This window comes from Crocodylus siamensis, chromosome 1 (genome assembly GCF_052110815.1).
Source record: "Crocodylus siamensis isolate JL-2025a chromosome 1, ASM5211081v1, whole genome shotgun sequence".
NCBI classification, from domain to species: Eukaryota; Metazoa; Chordata; order Crocodylia; family Crocodylidae; genus Crocodylus; species Crocodylus siamensis.
The window spans coordinates 250976621-250990370 of record NC_143395.1 but is presented as its reverse complement, the minus strand read 5'-3'; positions in this window follow the sequence as shown (position 1 = coordinate 250990370).

The window sequence follows — 13750 nt, the reverse complement described above, 5'->3', positions numbered from 1 at the left end:
CAACAACAGGCAAGCAGTGAAAGAAATTTGCCACTTTCTGATAATTTTATTTGATACAATCCATAGCCTATATAATACATATGCTACAACATTAAGACATCTGTTATAAACTTATACATTCAGGGTATTCTGCCAAACCACACAGCAGAAACAGAAGTGCACCTGCTAAAACAAGTTGGAAACATTACAAATGTGTGAACTTGACCCAGTCTATATGAAACAGCAACACTAAATTCATAAAGCTAAAAAAGAAGGAAATGTCAGCTATGTAATCTGCAATTTAGTGACTGATGAACACATCTGTTGATTTAATATCCATAACTGATGCCAGACAGATTATACAACTTTTCAAAAACCAATCTTCAGAAACAGGAAGATTGTTCTTTTTTTGGAAAGAGAATAGAAATTCTGGTATTATTGTGCTATTCTATTGAGTTTGTTCTATGAGATTGTATTGTATCTGAAGAAAAATAGTGAGGCAAGATTAATTAGATGAGAAATTATGGGAAGATCCTAAGCCCATCAATGTAAATGAAAAGACTCCTGTTGGCTTTTGTGGATTTTTGGATCAGGTTCTAAGAAGATAAATTATATATGATGAGCTTTGGTTCCTGTAGGCTGTTGGACAAGGGATATGACAACTATCAAGGGCTTTCCATTTTTTTATGTACGAAAAAGTCAGGACTTTTGTCTAAATTGGTCTTACTTATTTGACAGGACTATTTGGTCCAGCATGCTGGCTCAGACACCTACAAAATTTGTGTTTCATTTCATCTGAAAGAATGAAGCTTGATATTTTACATATTAAAAAGAAGGACAACAGGGAATGTTCTAACTTGGATTAAGGAATAAATGCAAAGAAGTTTTTAAGAAGGAGACAGCTGTTTAAAAATGGAAGGCCATTTATAGAAAGAAATGCGGATGAGAGGAATGGCAAAAAGAAAGGGTTTTATATAGAATGGGAAGTGGTGGGAAAGAAGACACCACCAAGAAAGGTAAAGAGTGGGTAGACTGGAGCAATTCAGATAAAGTTTCAGTTAATTCCAGTTTCTCTCAAGGTTTTAAGAGCCAATCTAGACATGGGATAAGAATCACTGCCCCCGCCATCATATATCCCTCCCATTCCCCCCCCCCCACTTCTCCTTCTCCCTCCCACAGGTGTCCTCTTTTTTAAAACTGGATATATGGTAACTCTACAGCAAGACCTATCTAACTGTATTTCTGTACATATTCCTGGCACAGCCCCAGGGCTAGGAAAGCCCGGCCAGTGGTCCCAGCTCCAGGGCTGTGCTTTTCTTACTCTCCCCTTGGCAATGGACTATTTTTAGTCATCCTGGCCCTTCCCCTCACCCCCAGATAGACAACCACTCCCACTGACCAATCACCCCCTGCCCAGGCTGCCAACCACCCTGATGTCACAAGCTGCTCCAGTGCTTGTTTTACCAGTGTTTACTGCTGCTGGGAGCCAATGGAAGTAACTTGGAGTAAGGGAAGGGGCGGGCAGGAATATGAGGGGGTTGGTTCACCAGGGGTGTTTCTCATTGTAGCAGTGAGGGGAATTACCCAGCTAAAAATAGCCCCTGTTTCTTGGTGAGGTAGACCTCCTCCAATTCTGCCAGCCCCTCTGCCCCTGAAATCCACTCACCCCTCACTCAACCCTGACTTACTTCATTCAGACTTCCCAGGACCAATGAACCTGCTAGTAAAACTGGTCCTGGGAGTGGTTTATGAGATCAGGAACAGTCCAGCAGCATTAGGGGGGCTGATGGATTTGAGGGTTTTTCCGGTATTGGAGTGACTCTCAGATTTTATTAACCCCCTCAAGCCCCTCCCACAGACTTTAATATCCCCCAATCCCCCCAGCCAGCACTGCAGACCCCACTAACCCCCTGATCCCCTCATATCCCCTGCAAACCCCACTATCCTCCTTGATTCCCCCAAGTCCCCTTGTGGACCCCTACCCTCTGTAGACTCTTTTACCCCTTCATTTCCTCAAGCGCACCTGCTAGTCTCCCAGTCTAACTTCCCTTAGATCAGGTGACTATTTTTAACACAGTCTAACTTCCACCAAATCTGTCTGAATAGCTGTAAGTACCCTTAGTGATTGTTAAGCCTTTGTATGGTGATACTTTAAATTATATTCATAACCATGAACACAGATTATACTAGTGTTGTTCTACTTCTAACCTTCAGGGCTGTGTCGCCCAGATCATGTGGCTCCCATTGGTCTTGAAATATGGTGGCAGGGAAGCAGCGGCAGCACTAATTGCCACAGCTCTGGAAGCCAAATGTATTAACCTGTAGGGGGCTCTGTGGTTTGGGTGACCGTCTCACAGTGTCACTCTGTAGATAGACCCAGAATGCAGGATCAGGTTGGTGTGCAGCTGATCTCATGCTAGGTCCAGCCTATGAACTGTCCCACTCTGTGGACCAGCTCCATGCCACTCATCTGGCCCATAGGGCTAAAAGACTAAGAACCACTGGATTAAGAACAAGGGCCAAATTTCCGATATTGGGTATGAGAAAACATATTTTCATATTTGTGCTAACTTTATATTGACTTGTAATATATAACATATATTATGATTACAAAGTTATAGAGAATTTGGTATTTCTTCCTTGCAAAAAGCAAGAAGCTGCAACCTCCTACAGCCCCCTTTATTTGACATTACAGGAGTGATTAATATGATCTCTGAATGTTACCAGTGATACAATATATGATCTTGAGGCATCTATGACTCTATCCTCCTGTGGTAAGGAAGGTGAAAGTTAAGTTAATGGTGCCTTTTTGTAGTTACAGTTTCCTAATTTGAAAAGCACCATGTGATACTGGAATCAGGCACCTGTGTGCAAATGAAGAGAGGCAAGTAGAACAATGTGCAATTTCAGATGTCATGGTACATAAGATAATTAGGAGTGGTTAAAGTAGATCAGAAAAGTAGGGCAGCTCACCAGTTTTCTTGGTTTGATATCAAAATCAATCCTAGTGTCATATATTGTAGCTTTTAATGACACTGAATGATGAGAAATATACTGGGGAAGACAATAGGGACAAGGAACAAATGTACGAGGAGTTTATGAGGAGTTTGTCACCAGAAAACTCTTCAACAATCAAAAGAATATGCTGTTTAAAAAAAACAAAACAGTGTGGGATTTTCTCTGGGGTAATCATCATGTTCCTGCTGAACCAGAAGGAGAGAGAGAACCAAAAGGACTATGTTGATTTCTGATGAACTAGGACATCACCTGTGAAAGCTTATGCCTTTCTGAATGAATTAGTCTTCAAAGTGCCACCCTGGCCTGCGTTCTGCTCTCTTTCATTATGGAAAGAAAAAAGGACTGTATCAAGAAGCAGAGAAAGCTGAAGGTGGCAGATTTCTCTCTCTCTCTCTCTCTCTCTCTATGCCTATGTACATGAAACTAGGAGTAAGCAAGGTACAAAATTTTCTCTGGAAAGGAAGCAGATAAGAAATCTAAATCATTACCTATCAATAGGTGAGGATCTTGCCTAAAATATTCCCAGGCACATGAGCAGCTTTGTAGATTGGTACAGGAAATAAATAAATAAATAAATAAGGCTGTTGCTTAAATCAATTTACATCTGTCACTCTGTCTTTATGCTTTTTCCTTTGAAGCTCTGATGGCTACTGGTGCAGAAAAGGGTTTAATTGTTTGCTTAATCTCCTTCTCGCTAAGAGGCTATGAAGTTTTACTTATAACTCAATTGAGTAGTTAGAAAGTGCGGTTAGTCAAAGTCTGAGATGTTTTCAAGGACAGTCTAATACTAGAATCTTTCCCCGTGCTTTAAATAGTCGGTCATATGAGTGAATGCAATACCAGTTTACTTATAATGTAGAGTCAGTGCTATATATAGTCTCTATTTTTGTTCTTTTTGCTGTTGCTTGTGAGGATGACTTTTGAAATAACTGGATACTTATTTTTGTCATTTCTGGATATAGTTCAAAGTGATTCAAGGACTTATTTAATATAGCTTGTAATTTGCATGATATCTTCTTCCTTCCGTCAGTTTTTTCCCATTTGTCCTTTCAATCAGAATACTGTGATTGATTTATGCAAATGTAGAGATGTCATCATACTGAGTTAATGTTGCTGATTTCTTATCTTTTGCAATTTCCTCATTTTAAGTAGCTATGCTTGCAATTGTAATAGTGCATTAACACCACTTTTCTCCTTTCCCTTCTTCCACACTCCCCTACCCCTTTCTCTTGACTGATTCTGTTTGATTTTCTAAGGTTTCAGCTTCTCAGGCATTGCTCATAAAGACCATTAGTTTGCATAAAGGCAATATTTCAGTAAGCTGCTTTAATACTGAAGTCAGCACTGAGTTGCTACTCCTAACACTCTCTCTCTCTCCCAAAATCATTATGCTTTCTAGCATGGCTTTTCTAATTATCCTTGCTTTCCTAGACATTTCAAGGGGAAGAAAAAAAAATCTTCAAGAGTTGAATTGTTTCCCTAAAGTTATGTTTGAACAAACAGCTGACTGTCAAGTTCTGCTTCTCCATTTTGCTGTTTTGAAAATATGACCTAGTTGTTTCTCATTTCTCTGATTTGTCACACTTTTCACTGTAATCAATTGTAAATATTGTTGTTACACTTTTTGTAATGCTGCTGCTCATCTGGCATTAGATTTTTTGCCTCAGAGATTTTCCATGGTGATAGCTGCATAGATCTTTGAGATCTTCTGTCTAGTGCATGAATCTTATTTTTTGCTGTCAGAATCAGCTAATGACTAGATAAGAGACTTTTAGTTACACTTTCATGCACTCGGGACACCTGATGTGTGGCAGAAGCTCAAGCTATGACCCATTTCTTGTTGCCAAACATTTACATTATATGGATAAGCTTCTTTTAAGCAATCCTGAGTTTTGACATTTAAAATGTCCTCTGACAGAAAAATATTAAATCAGTAACTTAAGCAATTCTTTCAACTTCAAGCCATGTATTTCCAAGTATCACATCTGTCTGTTTTTAAGACAATACAATACAGCTTAATGTTGTAAAGCATCTTTTCAAACAGACTATGTCCTATAATACGTCACAGGGTTAACTACTACAGCCACAAAGGGTATATTAAAAATAAAAATCACTGAGGGTGACAAATTGAGAGAGATAAGTAAGGAAGGAAAAATAAATGTCCAGATCAAAACAAAAAATAGAGAATCAAGGAGGTGGAGAAAGGCTAGAAGGCTATTCCAGACTGTGAAAGCCAGAAAAGGAGGAAACAAAGGATTTGAAAGTAGATATGGGCTAAGTACAGATGTTTAAAAAGCCTGAGGTGGAATCAATCTAAATTGTGTGGTTTTCTGTAAGTGGCCTAGGTTAGGCTAGTAATGAACAGAACATAAGTTCACCCTTTGTTGGGAGGGGGAGAGCATGCTGGCTGCATCCACTGGTAGGCTGTCTTTTCCATATGAGTACACTAACAAACACACTACGCAGTCTCCTTACTGCTCTGGCTCAATAAATATTTGTGCAAAGGGGAGCAGCCTAAAGAAAGGGGATCTGCGGGGGATGGGCGTTATGAATTCAGATTGCCTCAGACAAAGGGGATAATGTTGTAAACATATTTTATTCTTCAGAGTGCAGAAAGCATTGAAAGGATTGAAATTACAATTGAAGAGAGGGGAGTATCACATAACTCCAAAATGATCCCATTTACAATTTATTTATAGCAAGGAAATCAGAGGTGGTTCAGACCTGCATCTTATCTCGTAAATTTTCTGCCAGATGTAAAATTATTCCCTGCAGTATACTATCTCATGATTTTTCCATGTATTCATAGACATTAGAAATGGAAGAGACTATTTCAGCTCTGAAATGAACTCCACTGTGAACAATCTTTGTCTAATCAGCATTGTCAGATAATATGTCTTTCTCCAAAGTACTGCTTTTAGGGTTGTTCTTTGGAGAACAAGCTAAGCAAGTAGCTGAAGGCCAATTTCTAGTTAACCAGCATGTAAGGTACAAAATATCTATTCTATCTAGGGTTTTGAATGTCTTCACATTTCTGGGGAACTCTATGAAGTAAATTGTCTATGAATTAAACCTTTCCACTGGAGATTGGGCATATCTGGTACATTTTCATTCCAATCAAAATATTTTAAGTTTCGTTGTATCACAATTGTCAAGCATTTAAACGAGTTTTGTTTAAAAATATGAAGTGCATTGATAAACTTTTATTGTGCTGCTATCTTGGGTCAAAATATATTCTTCTTTTGAAAGGATGGATTTATTTGTTTTTTTTTAATTTGCCTTTGATAATCCTTTAATCTGCATGAAATAAATATCCTTTTACTGGGCAATCTTGGCTGAAGGTGTTTAATAAATATTAATATTTGCTTTAGATTAAAATGATGGACTTTATTGTGGTATATTTAACAGATTAATTTCTGAAGTTGCTTTCAGGTGACCCAGAGAGTGAAAAACTTAGCTCTTTCTTTTATATATATATATATATATATATATATATATATATATATATATATGAAAGTGCTATGGTTGTGTGTAGACAAAATGAGGGGCATGTGCGCATGGCACTTTAAAGTGGGTTAAATGCTTTTGCACATCTTTAATGGTGTTGGTGTTTGCATGCATTGGTGGCATATTGCACAGTAATTCCAGCCACCTGGGAAGGCAGGCTCCACCCAAGAAAAGTGGTGAGCCTCATCCTTTATCTCTCCTAGAGCCTCCCTGCCTGTCTGAGGTGTACAGGAGCCCGGTGCTTCCCTCCACAGCTGCGGTGCCCCCCGGGACTCCCTGAGCTGAGTGCCTGCAGGCAGGTCTGCCTGGGAGGGAGGGGTTGCCTCTGCTGTGGAGGGAAGCACCAGCCCTCCCTCTCCCCCGGCAGCCCTGGGACTGCTCCGCCTGCCGACAGCTTGCCCTCCTGTCTCCACTGCAGGAGAGGCAGGTAAGTCAGTGGGGCATGTGCATAACACGGGGGTTTAAAGGGCCATAAATTGAAACAGTGTTTTTAAAAACTGAATGCTTCGATTTTGGGTCCCCATTTCATCTACACATACCCTATGCTTTTCATATTCCCAAAGTGTAGACTTTATGAATGAATGATGACAAAAATCATGAGAGTTGGCAATACTGCTAGAGGGGGGGCCAGGGCCAAGGCTAAAAGGAAGCTGCAGCAGTACCAGGCATTATTCTGGCTATATGTTTATTCGTTACTGTGGTATGACATAGCCTCAAGCTGTGGGGAAGGATTTCAGTTTGGAAGCAGTTTTGGCTTAGGCCTGTGTTTGTGTTTGAATACTGGAGGACCAGGAGCAGCTGTGAGGGGAAGCTTGGAGGCTGCAGGCAGGCTTTGGGGGATGTGCTATTCCTATTGCTGGAGGACCTTTCTGCAAACAGAGGAGCTGAGCCTGTAACAAAATGGACTGTGGGTACAGGGCCAAAACCCTAAAGGTATGGAAGAGGAAAGAGATTCTGAATCTCCAAAGGCCCAGAGCCTGGGAGGGCAAGAGGGACTGAGGGACCTAGAGCCCAGGAGGGTGAGGCTGGAGCTGGGAGACCATGCAGCCCAGGGTCTAGGAACATGGTCTTTGTGTAAGCTTTTAGTTTAGTTTTTCTTTGTATATCAGAACTCAAAATAGGCCACTAAGGTACAAACCCATCTTGGTGCAACTAGGACCTGGGACTAAGGGGCCCAGCTAGAGCAAAGGGGCCAAGCCAGAGAGCTGAGGATCTAAGGTCTGAGGCCTGAAGGGCTTCTTCAAGGCAACAACTCTGAGACAGAGAGGCTGTATAGTATGGGAAGGATTTGAATTGAGCAGGCTCAAGACCAGCTGAGCAGTCAGGGTACTCTGAGCCCACTACTCTCTAAGCGCAGCCTCCCTGTGTGACTTTAGCATCAAGATGCAAGCTACCAGGGTGGACCTCTGAGGTCAGAGTGGGGAAAAAGTCAGGACGATCCAGGTTGCCAACAGTAGGGGGTAGGGGGAGGAGGAGGCAATGTGTGGCTGTGACAGGAGTCTCACTTTTGGAGTCTCTCTGCATGTGCAGCTCCGGATTTCTGCAATGGTGAATAGGCCCGCCTATTCTCTCCTGCCATGTCTTGATCTTGTTCATAAGTGAAGAATGATGAAACCTAGTGGGAGGCTGCCCATTTATGTGTGCCCCAATGGTCGGGGGTGCTGTCTGCAGCTCCCTTCTTCCCCTGCACCGCAGCCCAAGCCTCACAGTTGTTGCCAGAATGATCCTCTCCCAGGACATAGTATCGGGTCCCGGCCCCTTCTTTCATCTTTTGCGTCATCAGTGCCCTTCTCACTCTCGGGCTTTTTACTGCCCCTCGCCTGGGCTTGTCGCGCGCTTCTCATGCTCGTTGCCCCCTCTAGGGCCTTTTCCGCGCCTCTCGCGCCCGTTGCCCCCTCTGGGGGCCTAAGCCTCGCCTCTCGGGCTAGTTGCCCCCTCCAGGGTCTATGCCACGCCTCTTGTGCTTCTTGCCCCCTCTGGGGCCTATGCCACACCTCCCGCGCTTCTTGCCCCCTTTGCGGCTGGGGCTACAAGCCCCACACACCGAGCGCCTCTCCAGTACTCTCCAGTGCCCACTGTGGCACTGCTTACTGTGCTCCCATTGGGCACTGGGATGCCCCCAGCTATTGGGGAGCCCTGTGAGGCCTCCTCGCACCCCTACAGCCTCACCCAGTCCTCTGGTATAACAGCAACAAAAATCATGAGCCAAGCGGCTACAACAGAACCAGAAGCCTACCGGCTCGTAACGTAATCATAAGCCCCAAGCTCATAGACCCAGCTCCACTCTATGGAGGCTCTGCCTTACCTCCGCCCAAGTTCCCTTTTCCCCTGCATCATTGCGGCCGGTCAGAGTGGTCAGGCTGCACCCTTGACCTGGGCTGCTCAGTTCACCCGCAGAGCTCCTGCTCTTGCGGTCACCAGAGGGGAACTAAACTCCTGGCCTTCTACCTGGGCTTAAGAAGGGCTAAGCTCCGCCCCTTCCTGGCTCCCGGCTTCCCTGGTTGCTAGGGCAACCGGCACCTGCGCAATCCTAGTAACTGGCAGTTGTGCTTCCCCTTTTCCACCCCTAGGGGTCTCTCCCGAACTATTTCTAGCCTCAGTCGCAGGATGCCTGAGAGCCCTGCGACAGTGGCCAACCTCAAGACCTAACTGGTGATAGCTTTGAATAAAGGGTAGCACTGACTGATCCTACAACAGGCTGGGTTGAACACTAATTGGGTCACAGGCCAGTTCCTGTTTTCCCATAGGTGAAGTAATCTGTGTAAGTCTTACTGTTGAATACAGATAATTTTCTGTGCCGTGCCGGAATACTGTGTGGAAGGCTGGAGGGAGATGGCGCTCTGTTCCTGTCTGTCAATGCCCAGCTACAACAGTTACTTCCCCTTGTACACATGGGAACTTGAGCAAGAATTCTGAAGAAGAAATCCTCCCTGAGCTCTTAAGAGGTAATGCAATTCCTAATTGCTCCAAGATGGGTTGTGTCTTTTGGTACTTTGAGTTCTGAAAACAGAACAAAACAAAAAATATTTCACTAAGAAGAAAGGTATAGAAATCTAAAGAACCCTTGAGGTGTTAAGCCAGCACTGTAAAGGAGTTCATAAACTGTCCAAGATAGAGTTGATATAGCATCTGAAATAGCTCTTCCCAAATATTTTAATAACTCTATAATGATCTAAGGGGCCTTTATTGTCTGTTCCTCTAACACAGGGTACTTAGGGGTAAAAAGGGGAAGTGGAACATGTAGCAAAGCAGTTACCTCAAGCTATACTTTCCCATATGATCCATTCTCCACATATTTCTGTGAAGGGTAACATTTTCATATAGAGATTTGTCCAACCCAAATATCAACTATTCCAATATCTTTAAACCATAAGAAAGAGTATGAAGGACAGTCATGAACACATTAATAAATAATAAAAATACTAACTCTAGCAACAAAATGTATAATAGGAAGTGCCATTTTTATGACCTCCTTTTGTTTATAGTTTAGAGATTTGAATACTTCTCTCAAGACTTCATCTCATGGTTTGTGCTGAAACAGAACTGAATTATCTGAATACAGGGATGTTGCTTGTTTAATTGGTTATTGATCACAAGTCCTTTTGCCTTTTCTTTCTGCATAATTCTTTATCTCTAATTATGTCCATAAAACTAGATAGTTAGACAGATATGGAAGATCGTATGGGTAATTTCTTGTTGAGAACTTGGAGAAGTGGATATTGATCATTACAACAGCTCTATGAAAGAACAGATATATTGTTGTCCACTGATGTCTGATCAATAGTTCTGACAGTGTCTATACATTCACACATGTGTAAATTAAATATAAACCTCTCTCTAGGACTTGTATCCCCTTAGGAAAGGACACTCACAGCTGTTAGCCAGAAGTGTACTAAGTGGCTCAATGTAATAAATTACTGTTTCTCAAAGAAGGTACCACAGTATGTTTCAGAAATCTTGTCTTATGTACATAAAATTTGCAGCAGCCAAGTGGAAAAGTATTTAAGAGCACACTGTTTCTGCCTTGTGCAGAACTGTTCTTGGGATAAAGCACTTTATTCCTTCTTTATTTGGCTGGTTTAAATGAGGAACAAGAACAATAAGGGTTTTAATACTCTGTGAAGGGAAACCTCAGAAGCATCCCAGGTGTACAGGGATTACCTGTATTATAACCCATTCCAGGTGTACAGGGGGGAAGCTATCGTAAGTATTGACTTAGCAAAAGGGGCCAGTATAAAAGATCGTGGAGACCTGGCTGGTAATACAGACAAACATATGCTGGTATTATTTTTAATTGGGTTAAACAGCATATGTGTACAGTGGTTGCTTTTTTAAAGCATATTAGGCTTGTCCCTCAGTTGATTTAAGTCAGTTTCTCTCCATCTGGTTCAATGAGCTCTGCTAACCCAGTACCTCTTGCAGTTCACACTGGGATGGAGCAAAATCCTCACTGCCCAAACGTAGATTTTATAGATTTCATAGACATTAGGGCTGGAAGGGACCTCAGAAGATCATCGAGTCCAGCCCCCTGCCCCGGGGGCAGGAAGTCAGAAGGGGTCATAGGATCCCAGAAAGATAAGCATCCAAATTTCTCTTGAAGGTGTTCAATGTAGGTGCTTGAACCATCTCTGGTGGCAAGGCTATTTCAGATCTCGGGGGCTTGAACAGTGAAGAAATTCTTCCTTATATTCAGCCTGAAATGGTCTTGCTGGAGTTTATAACTGTTTGACCTCCTCATCCCTTGGGATGCTCTGGTGAACAATCGTTCCTCCTGGTGAACACCCCTGATAAACCTATAGGTGGCCACCAGATCACCCCTGAGCTTGCACTTTTCCAAGCTAAAGAGCCCCATGGCTCTCAGCCTATCATCGTAAGGTCTGTTTTCCTGACCTCTGATCATGCGCGTGGCTCTTCTCTGGACTCTCTCAAGCTTCTCCACATCCTTTTTGAATTGTGGAGCGCAAAACTAGATGCATTACTCCAGCTGCGGCCTCACCAACCTCACATGACCAAGCAGAGCTTCATCCTCTAATAACCTACACTGGAAGATGCTTTTGCTTGTGATCAAGAGTTCAACAAATGCTTCCTAGATCAGAATCACTGCAGGAATGTGCTATCTCTATGAAATTTAGGTAATTCATGTCTATAGTCTGTTTGAAGCCATAAGGCCAGTGCTTCCTCATTTGCAGCTGATTTGGTTGTTACCTGCTACCACTGGCACAAAAATTGATTATGGAAGATTTCTGTCAGTGCAAATGGGCTAACAATTCTTTCAATCACTGAGGAATGAAATGGAGTGATTCCATGACCTTCTTGGGGTAATCAATAAGTCAAGTCAGTGACTCACTTTTCCTTAATTGTCAGGTGGAAACCATAATACACCATGCAGGTGATTTTAGAATTTTTTTCTCTTTCTGACTTTTGAATCTGTTTTTAAATCAATAACAGCCTGTACGCAAATATATCTTTTTTCTTGTTGTTGGAGTTATTAGCTGTTAACTAGATGCCTTGGAAACTTTCTGTTTTTGAAGTGCCTAGTAAATCCTTTGGCACTGCAGATAAAAATGCAAGATAACTATTACAGATGCTGGTTTGGTGAGATAAACCCAGGAATGAAGGATAGCCTTATATATGATACAGATGCTCCTTTTTTGCATAGAGGAATATCTAAGGACTTTAACCCATGCTCAGGACCAAAATGAAGTAAAAAAATGTTGTTTAAATACCTGGATCTTCACAAGGGGATCAGAGTTGTTCAAATATTCCAGTGCCTTAGTATACCTTTAGTATACACATTTTCATCCATACACCGAAATCTGCTGATATAAATCATCCACAAGGGATAGCCATTGACTTGATACTACTGTCAGGGTCTCTTCAACAGTTGCCATGTCTGTCCTGCCCATGATCAGAGTAGCAGATAGCATCTATCTCTCAGTCATTCTTAACTGAGGACTGCTGTCTCTAGACTGCTAAAATATAAGTTGATCTCAGGCTAGGATTCCTCAAAGTTAAATGGCTTACTCACAGGTTCTTGGTGTAATTGTCAAAAACTTTGGATCTTATAGAATTCAGCATGAATTTTACTTGAACACAGGAAAAATAACTTCTCACTTAATATATACATTTATAAGATATGATATATGCATCTGATATTGTATTACTATAACAGGGAGCCAGAGGCTCCTGTTACTTCAAGAGAAGAGGGCAGCAGACCAAGTTTGTTGTATGGGGCGAACAACTGAACAAAGGCCAGTTGCTAAGAAGCAAGCAGGCCAGAGACAACAGGGATAGGGGCTTTTACTGGGAGTGACTATCCAGAAGCCATCTGTACGGCAGTAAGTAGACAAGGGGCCGATCTCCAGGCAGCCAGGGAGTAAAGGCTGAAAGCAGCTAAATTAGGCTGCAGCAGAAGAGAGTAGGCTGGTCTTTGAGAAAAGGGGAAGCCCTATGACTGGAAGGGGTGGTGCTTTGAGGCATAAAAACCCAGTGCTTAAAGTAGGCAATCTGGCCCTGCCTGATGCAGGGAGAGGAGTTCCTAGGGAAGAGAGACTCCAGGAAATGGGTCCACAGGCAACCAATCTTCTAGAGAAAGCTGGATGGAAAAAACTAAATAGGGTGTATGGCTTGCAGTGGAGCAGTGAATCAGAGTGTGGGTGAATATTAGCTGTGAAACAGTTTGCTTATGCCTGTCTTGTGTTTAACTGAAAGGCCAGATTTTGGCTACAGGGGATAGATCCTAGAAGGGCCAATCCATGAAAGCAGTCTGGCCTGGGGCCAGGGTTTCAGAGGGCTGAAAAGCAACAGCAGCCTTGTGTGGGCCAGGGGCCCAGGGAACTGGATGAGTCAGGTCAAGGCTGGGAGGGGTACACTGCAGGTAGTGAAAGCAGCCTGGCTTGGGGTTGGGGACCCAGAGGGCTGAGAGCTAGTGTGGAGCAACAGCAGCCTAAGTAACTTGTGTGATGGACAGGGCCAGAGGGCTCAGCAAATGAATCCAAAGAACACCTGCGAGGCCTGGGTATGACTACGGTGAAGCAGGAGGCCATGGTTCTTGCCCCCTAAGGTGACTTGTCCCTTAAGGTTTAGATAAAGGGAGGAGAGGGCCATGATTCAGTGCCTAAGGGGCAAGACTGGTGCCAGCTGGCATCAAAAAAGCTGTTGTGAGGTGAACTATAACTCACTCCAGGACCAGGGGCAGCCTCACTATGTACTATAATATCCATCAAAATGAGGCAGGAAAGGGAGG